Source organism: Arvicola amphibius, chromosome 5 (assembly GCF_903992535.2).
Source record: "Arvicola amphibius chromosome 5, mArvAmp1.2, whole genome shotgun sequence".
In the NCBI taxonomy this organism is placed as follows: domain Eukaryota; kingdom Metazoa; phylum Chordata; class Mammalia; order Rodentia; family Cricetidae; genus Arvicola; species Arvicola amphibius.
This window is the reverse complement of record NC_052051.1, coordinates 122,801,175-122,814,161: the sequence shown is the minus strand read 5'-3', so window position 1 is coordinate 122,814,161 and position 12,987 is coordinate 122,801,175. Positions and strand designations below refer to the sequence as shown.

The 12,987-nt window shown below is 43.8% G+C and overlaps 1 long non-coding RNA gene across 1 annotated transcript; it reads left to right on the top strand.

The window, feature by feature from the left end:
• The first annotated feature begins 8,317 nt into the window (after window positions 1-8,317).
• Window positions 8,318-12,471, top strand: LOC119814365. The gene is made up of 3 exons (XR_005285398.1): window positions 8,318-8,783; window positions 10,575-10,660; window positions 11,970-12,471. It is a non-coding gene; the product is annotated as an uncharacterized LOC119814365 (long non-coding RNA).
• Window positions 12,472-12,987: the final 516 nt, after the last annotated feature.

Below are 12,987 nucleotides of genomic sequence, written 5' to 3'. Positions count from 1 at the left end.
TAGCCATTTCATAAACACCCTCATCAGACTGCTGCTCCCCCGGGCCACAGTGACATCATTTCTGCTCAGAGGTGTGCCTCAGAATCATCTGGAAGGCTTATTAAAACACAAGTTCCTGGACCAATCTCAGAGGGCCTGACTTAGTAGATGTGGGTGGAGTCTGAGAAGTATTTCTTACAAGATCCCAAAGAACCCCTCCAATCCACAGACTGCACTCTGAATGTGTTTGACAGATTGTTCCTAGGTTATCAATAAATCAGCCTGATGGAGCATGATGGTTAGAAGGAGGCAGATCTCAGAAAAACATGTCACATGCTGAATCATTGGCTATGTGCTTTTGGATGTCTGAGCCCCAGCTGTCCTCTCTACTCAGGTCCTTTCTATATTTAAAAAGAAATTATTTTGTTTACTTTTCTTAAAAATTACATGTTTGTGTGTGTGTTCATGAGGCATGTGTACCAAGTGTATGCAGGAGCCCGCGAAGGTCTGAAGAGGTCATCAGATCCCCTGGAACTAGAGTTACAAACTGTAGTGACAAACTGTCGTGTGGGTGCGGAACTCTTAACCGCCTCTCCAGCCATCACCACCCAAGTTCTTCCCCACCCTTACTCTCCTCAACAACCTGGAACGCCCTGCAGCTTGCTGCAAACTCAGACCACTGAGAAAGACAAGCTATATGGGGTCTGGAGAGATGGAGCAGTAACTCAGAGCATTGGCTGCTCTTCCAGAGGACCTGAGTTTGATTTCTAGCACCCAGAGGGTAGCTCACAACCATCTGTAACTCAGGTTCCAGGGAAACAACACCCTTTTTGGCATCCCAAAGCACTAGGCAGGGACAGGGGGCACAAGCATACATGTAGGCAAGACATACACATAAAAAGGAGAGAAAGAGAGAAAGAGGGAGAGAGAGAGAGAGAGAGAGAGAGAGAGAGAGAGAGAGAGAGAGAGAGAGAGAGAGAGAGAGAGTAGAAAGGAAGGAAGGAAGGAAAGGAGAGAGGGAAGAAATGAGAGCATTCGTGGCCTTTCCTTTAGGCCCTAAGCACAGACAGAGTGGCCCAATGTCTTTGCCACAGTAAACAGCTTCCTCATGGTAAAAGCACATTTTCAAAGCCCTGAAATCTCTCCTTATGCAACTTGGCAAGAGCACAGAGCTTGTGTCCGACTGAGAGACAGGCAAAGGGATTACACAATGTGCTCTAGAGACACCGAAAACTTCAGGAGGCATTGCAGCCTCTCCCTACCCCCAGCCTCTGTGACTGTCCCTTTACCAAATCCTGTTGTCCTTTGTTTCCCAGTTGCCATCCTGTGTGTTGTATTCAAACCAAGATGACACATATAGGTATACCTTTGCTAAATACTGCATGATAAAACTGGACAGGGTACGTGGAAAAATTCTGAAATAGTCACTTTTAGACTCTCCTTAGCTTTTCCCACTGTGATGAAACTCTTGAGTCCAAAAGCTTAGGAGGAGGGAGATTTTTCTCGGACTCGATGTCTCTGAAGTTTCAATCTGAAGTTACTAGTCTGTCTTCTCTGGGCCTGTGAAAGGCAGAACCTCATGATGAAGGGTATGTGGTGCAGCCAAGGTGCTCACTACATGGCTGTGGGAATTAGAGAGAAACAGGAAGGAGCCAGGGTACCAACATCCTTCTGGAGGACGCACTCCAGAGACCCAGCTTCCTATTAGGCCCCATCCACTTCCTAAAGTTTCCACTCCTTCCCAAGAGTACCCTTGTCTGATCACCAAGCCTGTAACATACAGGATTCTGGGTAACATTCAGGGTCTCAATCACAGCCACATCTAATAACAGCGGTTGATACTTTTAAAAGCAACTCAGGAATTAGTATCATCAACTTCAACATATCATTAATATAGTAGAGTGGAGACTGTCAGAGGCATACACCACACTGCTGGCAATGTAATTCCATACCAGTTAGTGCAATGCCACATGCAGAGAGGCACTAAGCAAAGGTCACCAATTGAGTTACTATCATATTAGCTTTTGAAAAGACCTCACAGTCTTTAGTTCAGTGGGATCTAAAGGAAATGCCTGCTGAGGGTATTAATAGATGTTACTAAGTCGAAAAGAAGCCAGTGTTCATATGCTCATTATAAATGAAACAGAGCCATAACCAGTTCCGTTCCTTAGCCCTCGGTAGTTAACTCCTGTTCTGCCCATCTTTTCGCTCAGTTATTTGTGTATCGAGGAGTTCATGCACCCATAGAATATGTTTTGATCAAATTTACTTGTTTCCTCTCCTCCCTTATGCCCCATAACACTTTTCTCTCCCAGTTTATGTCTGTGTTCTCCCTCTCAGCTTCCTGAATGTGTCCTCTCCTCTTTCTCAACACTGACTGGGTCCACTTATTGTTTCCTGAATGTGCATGTGTGTAAGACCATCTACTGGAGCATGGGTAGGCTTGCAAGGGCCACATCCCTGAGGAAAACTCCATCTCCCTCCCTGCTCCATGCTGGGATTTTGTTAGGCTTGACCTTGCTCAGGTCTTGTGCATATAGTAGCAGCCACTGTGAGTCCTGCTGTGTCCAGCAAATACTGTTTCGCTGCAGAAGTTCTGACTCTTGGTCTTCCCACCCCATTCTATAATGACCTTGGAGAAAGGGGCATGAAAAAGGCATTCTGCTAATCTCCAAGTAAGAGACTTCATGTAAGAGATGTTGGTCACTTCTGAACTCATCTGCAGAAGCGCTGAGACTCTGTGAAGGTTGACAAGCTTCAGGCCGTGGAAATAACAATGCGCCTCCATTTCGGTGAAGCTAGGTATTTGAGCCTGCTCTCCTATGGACTCAAATAAGCATCATCAGGTCTTTGCTGAAGAATATGTGAGCATTTCCCCAGAATTTTTCATCTGTGGTTTGTAGCAGGGATCTTAGGTAAGTGTTAGGGCAAAATAGAAGTCATCCACCCAGACAAAACTTAATGGTCCCAATTTTCATGTCAGCCAGAGCCTTCAACATGAAAAAAAAAAGAAAATCTTGATTGCTGTGATTAATAAGTATCTGAAAATAAGAGCAGAAATAGGTTATTAACACTTAGTCTAAATGTAATTAACTTGAAAATTAAATGTGTCACTGTAGTTGTGTGTTATTTGTGTTTTAATAAATAAAACTTGCCTAAAGATCAGAAGACAAAGCAGCCACACTAGTCTGTCATACAGGCCAGGCCAGGCGGTGGTGGCACACACCTTTAATTCCAGGTCTTGGGAAACAGAGGCCAAGGGATCTTTGTGATTTCAAGGGCATCCTGGGCTACACAGATTGAATCTGTCTACAAATCCCTACCTGAAGGGCACTGTGAGTACACAGCCCCAGTCCACCTGTGTTTGTGAAGTCATCACAAACTACACCAGTATAACACAAACGTCCTAAAGCAAGCACGAAATAGCAAAGAGTCCTTTAGATGGCATCATCATCATGAGGGACACATCTTTGCTGTCACACTTTAAATCCTTGGTTCAATATACTGTGATATAGAAGCTGTGATGACCTGGATCTGAACTGTCTCCAGTGGCCATGTGCCGAAGGCTTAGATACCAACCGAAGGCAACACTGGGAGAGGGTAGGTACTTTAGGAGGTGGGGCTAGTTGGAGGGAGTTGGTGTCTGGAGATGTGTGCTAGAAAGGGGTATCTTGTCTCTGCTCCTCCCTTGCTCTGCTTTCTGGCTGCTGTAAGGGGAGCAGCCTTGACCCTCACATACCCTGCTTTATTGAAAGCCCAGAATCAACAGAATAAATTCACACGATGGGCAGAAGTCTCTGCAACCATGAAGCACAAAAGCCTTTCTTCCTTTAAATTGATTTTCTCAGGTGTTTTGTCACGGTAATGGAGCGCTAACAAAACAGGGCTGGGATCAATTGATTTTGAAACTTTATTTTAATGGGAGTTCTATCAGAAAGAAAAGAGACTGGCTTAGTAAAAACAACATAACATTTTCAAAAAAAATATGTGCATTTAGTTCCTAGAAGTCCACCCCTCCCCTTATGCAAAATACAGTAATTCTATCCCAGTAACCTCAATTCATTAGCATCAACTCTGAGAACGAAAGTCCCAAGTTGCAGGTAAGTATCACCTAAGTAAGACTGGATGAGGCTCAAGGTAAGATGTCGTATGGAACAAATACCTCTCTAACTTCATGTGTGACTAAGTGAAACCACGCAAGTTACATACAGCAAGACAGTGACGGGTCTGACCCATCTTTCCTGTAATATGCAATAAAACAGGGGTGGGCATGATACACCTTGCCCCAGATTCTGTTGCTACTAAGACTGTGTGGTGGTTTGAAAGAAAATGGCCCCCAAAGGGAGTGGCAATATTAGGAAGCGTGGCTTTGCTGGAGTGGGTGTGGCCTTGGAGGAAGTGTGTCACTATGGGGTGGGCTTTGAGGTCTCCTGTCCTCAAGCTACTCTCAGTGTGGTACACATTTCACTTCCTGTGGCCTGAAGATCAAAACGTTGAGCCCTCCGCTCTTTCTCCAGCACCATGTCTACCTACGTGCAACCATGCTTCCCACCATGAAGATAATGGACTAAACCTCTGAACTCTAAGCCACCTCATTGAATGTTTTCCTTTATAAGAGCTGCTGTGGTCATGGCATCTCTTCACAGCAATGGAAACAATAAAACAGGCTGAGATGAAGGACTGCTGTGGGAGCACATTCTGCTTCTTCAGCCAATAGCCTTTAAGATACCAGCCCACTGGGCGTGGTCTCTTATAGTTTAAAAAGCAGCGGGAACCATGTGCCTGCTCTCGCTTCTGAGTTTGGAGTCTTTACTGGGTGGGAATAGGGCATCATAAGGTCTCGCGTGGCTACTTCCTGCTGATTTCGGAGAGTTGAGAGGCCTGACCATGTACTGGAGTGTCTGATTACTTTTGTGTTTTTTCCAGGCTCTGTGGAACTGGCTAGCTGTCAGCACGTACCTCACAAGGATGTTGGAAAGGCAGAGAATTATGTCTGGAAAAAATTTTAGATCCCAGTGATTAAGGAAGGAGAGTCCCAAGATGGAAGATAGAGGGGTTTGGGGCAGGGAGGAGGAAGGAATTTCCCAGGAGTTCCTGGGACCAGGAATGATAAGAGAATTAAATGATACTTATTCTTGGCAAGTCTGGTCTGTTTAGATAGGTCCAATTGGCTCCCTGGAGCTTGTGAAAAATGTTTGAAAAGAAATAAATTTTCAACATATTAAAAGCTTACGATTACGATGATATTGTGTTGGAATGGAAGACAGTGGGGAGGATGGAGGAAAAGAAGGGGGAATTGTTGGAAAGGGGAATTATTAGACCCCTTAATGTTTCACCTGAAGCAAATCTTAAGGCACTTGTTTTCCTTTAGCATCATGGTATTACCTTAACACACAGGAGACACTGCTGCAGTCAGTGATAAACCTGTTATTTTAAAATCTGTTTTGTGAGGTTTTGGAGTTTGGGGCTGTGAATGTCTCCAAACTTATTATTGTTTCTTACCACCTGGGCTTTTGACACTCCTTGTACCTCTGGCTCTATGTTTAATGATGGTCCCTCTAATAACAGCTGAGTGGTTAACTGGAAATGTAAGTATGACATTGGAAATATAGAGAAGTTGGTAAAGCAGATAGGCGAAAGAGGAAGAGGGAGAGTATATGGAGTTTTTGGCACAGGAGGGTTGAGTGCGGTGATGAAACTTTTATTTTTCTGGACCTGAAGAAAAAGTGGCTGATCTTGGTGTCCTCTGGAACTTAAGGGAACAGGGCCCTGTTTAAGTTACTGTATACAAGAGGGTATCTTGAGCTGGAAGAGTAAAAGGGGACAGGTGGATCCAATGAGAGAGTCCCTCGAGCTTGGCAGCTGTGGGAGTTACAAGAATTACTTTAAAGGGGCCCTGCCATTTAGAGGAGAGAGTGAGGGGTGTTGGTCTGGGGGAGAGAATAGTACCTGATATCCTATTTTAATCAGCAGTGGGCATGAATTAGCACATGGTTGAGATAATGAGTAGTTGGTAAAATCCCACAATAGGGAGCGAAGATGGGATAACAGGGGAGTGAGCAGGTGATCAGGAAAGGGAGAGGTTTTATGTGAGAGGCCAGGGATTAAAACTAGCCACCCATACATGAGTTCAAAGGGCAATATATATATATATATATATATATATATATATATATATATATATATATATATATCCACTATAGCTTGTCCTTGAGGATTATAAGCTATTCCTGTTTTATGAGAAATAGAGAACTCAGAGCAAAATTTAGCAAAGCCAATGCTGGTGTAAGTTGGCCTATTGTCAGTTTTTTACAGTTTTTGGAACTCCCATGTGGGTAAAGCCTGGAAACAGTGGCTTTTAACATTCCATATTTTTTCTCCAGTATGGGCTGAGGCAAAAATAAGATGAGAATATGTATCTACAGTTACGTGTACATATTGCATACGCCCCAAAGAAGGAACACAGGTAACATTCATTTGCCATAAATGATTAGGATCAAGACCACGAGGATTAACTCCCAAATGGGGAACAGCTAAAAGTTCTGTACACAGAGAGCATTTTTTAAACAATATCAGTGGCCTGCTCTCGAGATATCTTAAAATAAAGTCTTAAAGATGCAGCAATGAGATGAAAATGATTATGAGCTTTATCTACAGCTTTATAAGATTCTTGACTAACTGCACAAATTTGGCGAGTAAGCTGATCAGCCAATGCATTTCCCTTGCTGAAGGGACCGGGAAGGTCGGTATGAGCCCACAAATGCCTACGTAAATGGGAATGGGTCAGGCTCAAAGCAATGTTTGGATAGCCAATAACTGCATCTGAAGTTGAGATACAGAGGTAATGTAAGCTGCAATTTCCAAAGGTGCAAGGATTTTGCTTACATATTGAGTGTCAGTAAAAAGGTTAAATAAAATATCAGCATATTTCTCTAGGGCCATTTGTACAGGCATCAATTCAGCCAGCTGAGCAGATTTAGCAATAACAGGCAGAATATCAAAGTCAGGAGGGGAGGCCCCCATGGCTCTCCTGGTGGAAGACCCATCAGTAAACACATTCTGTGCCTCTCTGCCAGAGGATGTAAAGAAATAACTTTAGGGAAGCATATTGGATGATTTTTGAAAAAGGTGACCAACTTATCAGAAAGATAAGGATTATCAAACCTGCGGGGCTTAGTGCATTTAAAAAAGGCCCTATATTCAGCAAAATTTTGCAGCCAAGTTATTTCTGCCTGGGTATATAGTGTAATAACTTTATCAGGTAACACTCCGCAGTGAAAACAAGTCCAGAACCTAGCTTCACCTTGACTCCCCCCTAAGGGCAGAAACAATTACTTGTCCCTTCACATGAATGCCATAAATGTCCCTGCAGAACCGGATATAGTCATTCAAACTCCTATTTCTATGGTGACGTATAGCTTACTGACTCTAATTGTTATCATTTTCATAGGCCAATTGCTTTATGACAGGCATAGCTGTGTCCACATCCCCCAAAAATGCAACTTCCCAGCTGTAACAGGTAGCCAACAAATTCAGGATAAGGTTCTGAGGGTCCTTGAAGGATCTTAGACAGTTGTTCCCCTGCTCCTTTATTAAGTAAAGCTATCCACACTTTACGGCAGGTATCTGAGCATAAACAACAGGGTCATAAGCAATCTGTGCTGCTAAACCGTTAACATGTCAAGGTCACACTGCAAAAAACCCTCCGCATCTGCACAATCCTCCTGCATTTCACCTATTCACAACAAGCAATCTCCTCCAGAAAGAGAGGCTCTGCAAAACTAGACGTGTTGTGGGTTTTTGAAACCTCAAAACTTGCCTCCAGTGACATATCATCTCCAACAAGGCCACACCTTTGTTGTGGGCCCCACGTTGAGGGCCATCTGTCATTGTTCCATGTTGCGGCAACATCATTTGGGGTCCAGCCTCGATGGGTTCATACATTCCAGGGTAGGGATATATGGATTATTAATGTTAGGCAGAAAAACAGAGCCACAAAAGAAGTATACAGAGTCACAGGTTAGAGTCGGGAGGGCAACTCAGTGAATCTGCCATTTCTTCCCCTTCACACTTCGTCAGGTCACAATGAGACAGCTTCTGATCCATCATCTTACCCAAACCTATCTATAGGTAACTTCCAGGGAAATTTCAGTAACAAAGTGATTTCTAAGCATTTGTTTTCAAATGCTCTTTTTCAGTGATGGAGTTTTTCTTCTTTTGTGATTGTAGTAGTCAGGGTTCACTTGAGAAACAGAACTGGTAGAAACACACACACACACACACACACACACACACACACACACAATTTATTCGAAGGACTGACAGTGTGTGTTCTGACTATTCCAACAATGACTGTATCCAAACAGAAGGTCCAAGAAACCAGTAGAGTTGTTCAGTCCACAGCTGGCTATCTCAGCTGGTCTTCAGTATATGCCAGAGTCCCAAAGCAGCATGCTTTAATGCCAGTGAAGGAATGAACTTGCCAATGAGAGCGAAAGCAAGCAGACAAAGGGCAAGAGCGCCTTTCTTCCCTGTCCTTTCCGTAGGCTGCCAGCAGAAGGTGTGGCCCAGATTTAAGGTGGGTCTTCTTACTTTGAGTGATCCAATCAGACAAAAGCCCTCACAGGTATGCTCAGCTGCTTGGGTTTTGGTTCATTCCAAATGTTGTTCAGTTGACAACCAAGAATGGCCATCACAGAGGTTAAACCATTATCTACCTTGAAGCAACAGACTGTGTGTTTGTCTTTTGGGAAACATTTGCTGGTTGGTACAGCACTGCCAGATAATGCGTCCTCATCAGTGAGGTCAGGAGCTTTGTGACCTTTGTTGTTTGGTCCTGTGTTTGTTTGTCATTCCTCTTTTCAACTTCCTTGCTCCGGAGTAAGATGAAACTGAGCAGAAGAGCTTTTGAGTTCATTTCTTCTCTTTCCACATAGCCTATGTAATTGGGTTCTGCTCTAGGTGGTAACACACAGGACATAGTGAACACAGAGCAGCACTGATGCTAAGCTGTCCTGTCTCCTTCCGGTGTTGTCAAGGTTCTCCAGAGAAGCAAAACCCATAAGGGTGTGTGAGAGAGCACGGTGGGTGTTAACTGGCTTGTGAGGCTACGGGTTCTGCAAGCCAAAACTCTGCAGAGTAGGGCAAGATAGAACTTCCAGGAGGAGTTCAGATTACTGTGTTGAGTTTAAAAGCAATCTAGAAACAGAATTCAGCAATCATTGGAAGGAACCCTTGTTCTTTTGCTCTCTCTCTCTAAAGCTTTGAGTCTATTAGATGGGGCATACCTATGTTATGGGATAATTGCCCATCAAACTCTTTCATTCCAGCGGGCTCCCAGGAGCAGCAGGGATACCCTCCACTGCAGTTTTGAGTGTTGTCTGGACTGTCTGAGGACGGCCTAGGAGACAAACCCAGGAACACCTGGGTTAGTAGTTTAATGACACGGACCAGTGATTGGGAACATGGTTCTTTTCTGAGCACTTGTTCTTGGCCTGAGACCATACCGATGAACTAAACAGATGAGATCTTGCAAAACTTATGTTCTGGTAGGTGAGAGTTTCAAAGTCTACAGATCAAACTCAGCTATGTGCTACAGAAGAGCAAGAGACCAATGAGGAAAGAGAGGGCCTTCGAGCTGGGCCTTTAAGAGCCCACACATGATTGGCAAATTCTGAAAGTTGTTGAAAGTACAATTTAATGAATCCTGTTGAACTACTTTCTAAAAATATAATAACAAAAAATTCTTTTTGCTATCAACTCATAGACTACTTCTTATGGCTTTCTATTTTATTCTGAGACAGTTCCATGTTGTCTTGATTCCTCCATAGTTTATAAGTATTTTATTTCTCTTTTAGCTTAGTCTTTTTTAATGAGTGTGTGTGTGTACCATATGTGTTCCTAGTGCCAAAGTAAGCTAAAAGAGGCTATTAGACCCCCTGAAACTGGATATAGACAGTAGTGAGTTGGCATATGGGTTCTGGGAAGCAAACTGGGCCCTCTGAAAGAGCAGCAAGCACTCTTAACTATTGAGTGTGCTCTCCAGTTCCAAGTATTTAAATTTTTAAAGCTACTAACCAGAATAGTTATATAAAATGCAATTATATGCCCTGAGTTTTAAAATATCTAACAGAAGATTATATCATTGAAGATACCTAGAAGATAAGAATAAACAATTATAGCATTTTTCTGACATTCAGCAGCACAAAACTATTTCATGCCTTAAAAATAACAGTGGTATTGATTCTATATGCAGAACCTCCAAATCAATGAGAAACTTAAAATAATTGGTAGCAGGTACTTTTTGACATTTTTCAACTTATTTTAATGTATACATAATGATACACATTTACAAGATTTACAGATTATATCACACAAACTGGGACATTGCACACACAGGATAATAGGAACTTTAATGGCCCTTTCCCCCTCTCTTCCACTTTAAAAATACGATTACGTCTACCCACTCATATACCCAGCCACTCTGAATAAATAAATTCTCTAATCAATGGCTTCCCTTGGGAGAATCCTGTTGTTGCTCTGAGAACACTTTTTCTCCATAAGCTGCTAATTAACTTGTTTTTTTTTTTTTTAAGGTTTCAAGCAGGAATTATCCAAGACAAAGCAGTTCTGATACAGTCAAGCCTACAGCCAGAGGAAAGTAAGAAGACATGTAAACATTGTGAGTCTCAGCATTGCAAGCTCTTGCACACTACATGCTGGTAACACAGACACTCTGTGTGTAACTCAGCATCTGGTTTGAGTTCTGCAGCACTTTGCCTTCAGTTAAAAACAGACACAACACTGCCAAAATTCTCCAAGAGAGATGAGTGTAGCAAGATTCACTCAGATGGCAGAAACAGCAAGCTGCCTTGACACGACACCTTTTTTTTATTTTATCAGTACATTGAAACGTGGAGTCTAGTACTTTGAAACCGGTTAGTAGCCAAACATTAGGAAATACAAAGGTCTGTTCTTCTTCTCACAGGACACTAACAACTCTTGCCTCATCCTGTCTTTCGAATTATCTGTGAAAATGACATACGTGTGTTGTTCCAAGTATGTCTCTGAGACAAATCTCAGTCAAGGTCATGTGAACCCACAGAGGAGGTACCAATGACCAAGTGTTAGGTGGAAAAGACTGAGCTGGGATGAAACGAGTTTACCCCCTTTTCTACAAGTTTTTCTGCACACAAATACTTAGTGATGGCAGGAACTTTAGAGCTCTGGTTCTTATCGTCAGAGCCCCTTCCTTTAGGTGGCTGTCCTAGTGACTTCTCTATTGCTATGATGAAATATCATGACTAAGACCGCTTAGAGAAGAAAGGGTTTATTGGGGGCTTGCATATAGTTTCAGAGGTTGAGACATGACCATCATGGCAGGGAGCGTTGCAGCAAGCAAGCAAGCATGGCAGTGGAGTAGTAACTGAGAGCTTACGTAGTCAGCCAAGTGGATTGGTGTTGGGCTTTGGAAACCTCAAAGCCCACACCCAGAGACACGCCTCCTCCAACAAGGCCACACCTACTCACCCTTCCCAAATAGTTTCCACTAAATGGGGAGCAAACATTCAAACATGAGTTATGGGGACCATTGTCATTCAAACTACCACAGTGGTCTTCCTTTTTGTTATGTGTTTCTCCTATCTTGATAACCAGGCTACAATCCACAGCCCCAGAGAAGCTAGGTAGCAAGGAGGACCCAAAGAGGGATGCACGAATTTCCCTGGGAAGGGGAAGTAGACGAGATCTCCTGGGTGAACTGGGGGTGGATTGGAGGATGGAGAGATAATAAAATAAGGGATTGAGTTTGTCAGGTTGGGATAGGGATAGAGGGGAAGAGTAATGAAAGAGATGTCTCGATAGGAGGACCATTTTGGGGTTAGGGAGAAGCCTGGTGCAAGGGAAACTCCCAGGAATCTGCAAGTATGACCCAGCTAAGACTTCTAGCAGTAGTGGGGAGCGTGCCTAAACTGACTTTCTCCTGTAATCAGATTGGGGACTGCCCTAACTGTCATCAGAGAGCCTTCATCCAGTAATTTACGGAAGCAGATGCAGAGATCCACAGTCAAGCTCTGGGTTGAGCTCCAGGAATCCAGTTGAAGAGAGGGAGGAGGGATTGTATGAGCGAGGGAGATCAAGATCATGACAGCAGCACCCAGAGAGACAACTGATCTGAGCTAGTGGGAGCTCACAGACTCTGGACTGACAGCTGGGGAGCCTGCGTGGGACAAACCTAGGTCCTCTGTGTGTGGGTGACAGTTGTGTAGCTTGGTCTGCTTGTGGAACCCCTAGCAGTGGGATCAGGACTTATCCCTGACCCATGAGCTGGCTTCTGGGAACTATTCCCCATGCTGGACTACTTCGCCCAGCCTTGGTGCAAGGGTAGGAGCTTGGTCTTGCCTCAACTTGAAGTGCCATGCTTGGTTGACTCCCGTGGGAGGCCTGTCCTTTTTCGGAACAGAGGAAGAGTGGATGGGGATGGGGTAGATAGGACATGGGGGAGGGAACAGGAGGATAGGAGGAAGGGGAAACTGACTGCTATTGGTATGTAAAGTAAATGGAAAAATTTAATAAAAAAAAAGTTTCCCGTATCTCACCGTGTCCTACTTTGTTGAGAGCAGTGAGATCCCAGATCCTGAATTTCTTGTAATCCCCTGATCTGAGTGCCTACAGCTGCTCTGAGCATGAGACCTTCAGGAGTTCCTGATGGCAGGAGAGTGGTTTCTGATGGGTTTGGCTGGGGCATGGATATCTCTATATAATCTGCTCCTGTGTAGTAAGGAGCAGACGGGCTGTGTCCAGCCACTCGGCTCCTGGTCACCCGGCTAGCTTTACCCCGAAATAATTACATGGAAACTGTATTCTTTTAAATACTGCCTGGCCCATTATTTTCTGCCTCTTACTCACATCTTGATTAACCCATATCTAATAATCTGTGTAGCACCACAAAGTGGTGCCTTACCGGGAAGTTTCTAGCGTACATCCATCTTGGGCTGGAGCTTCATTGCG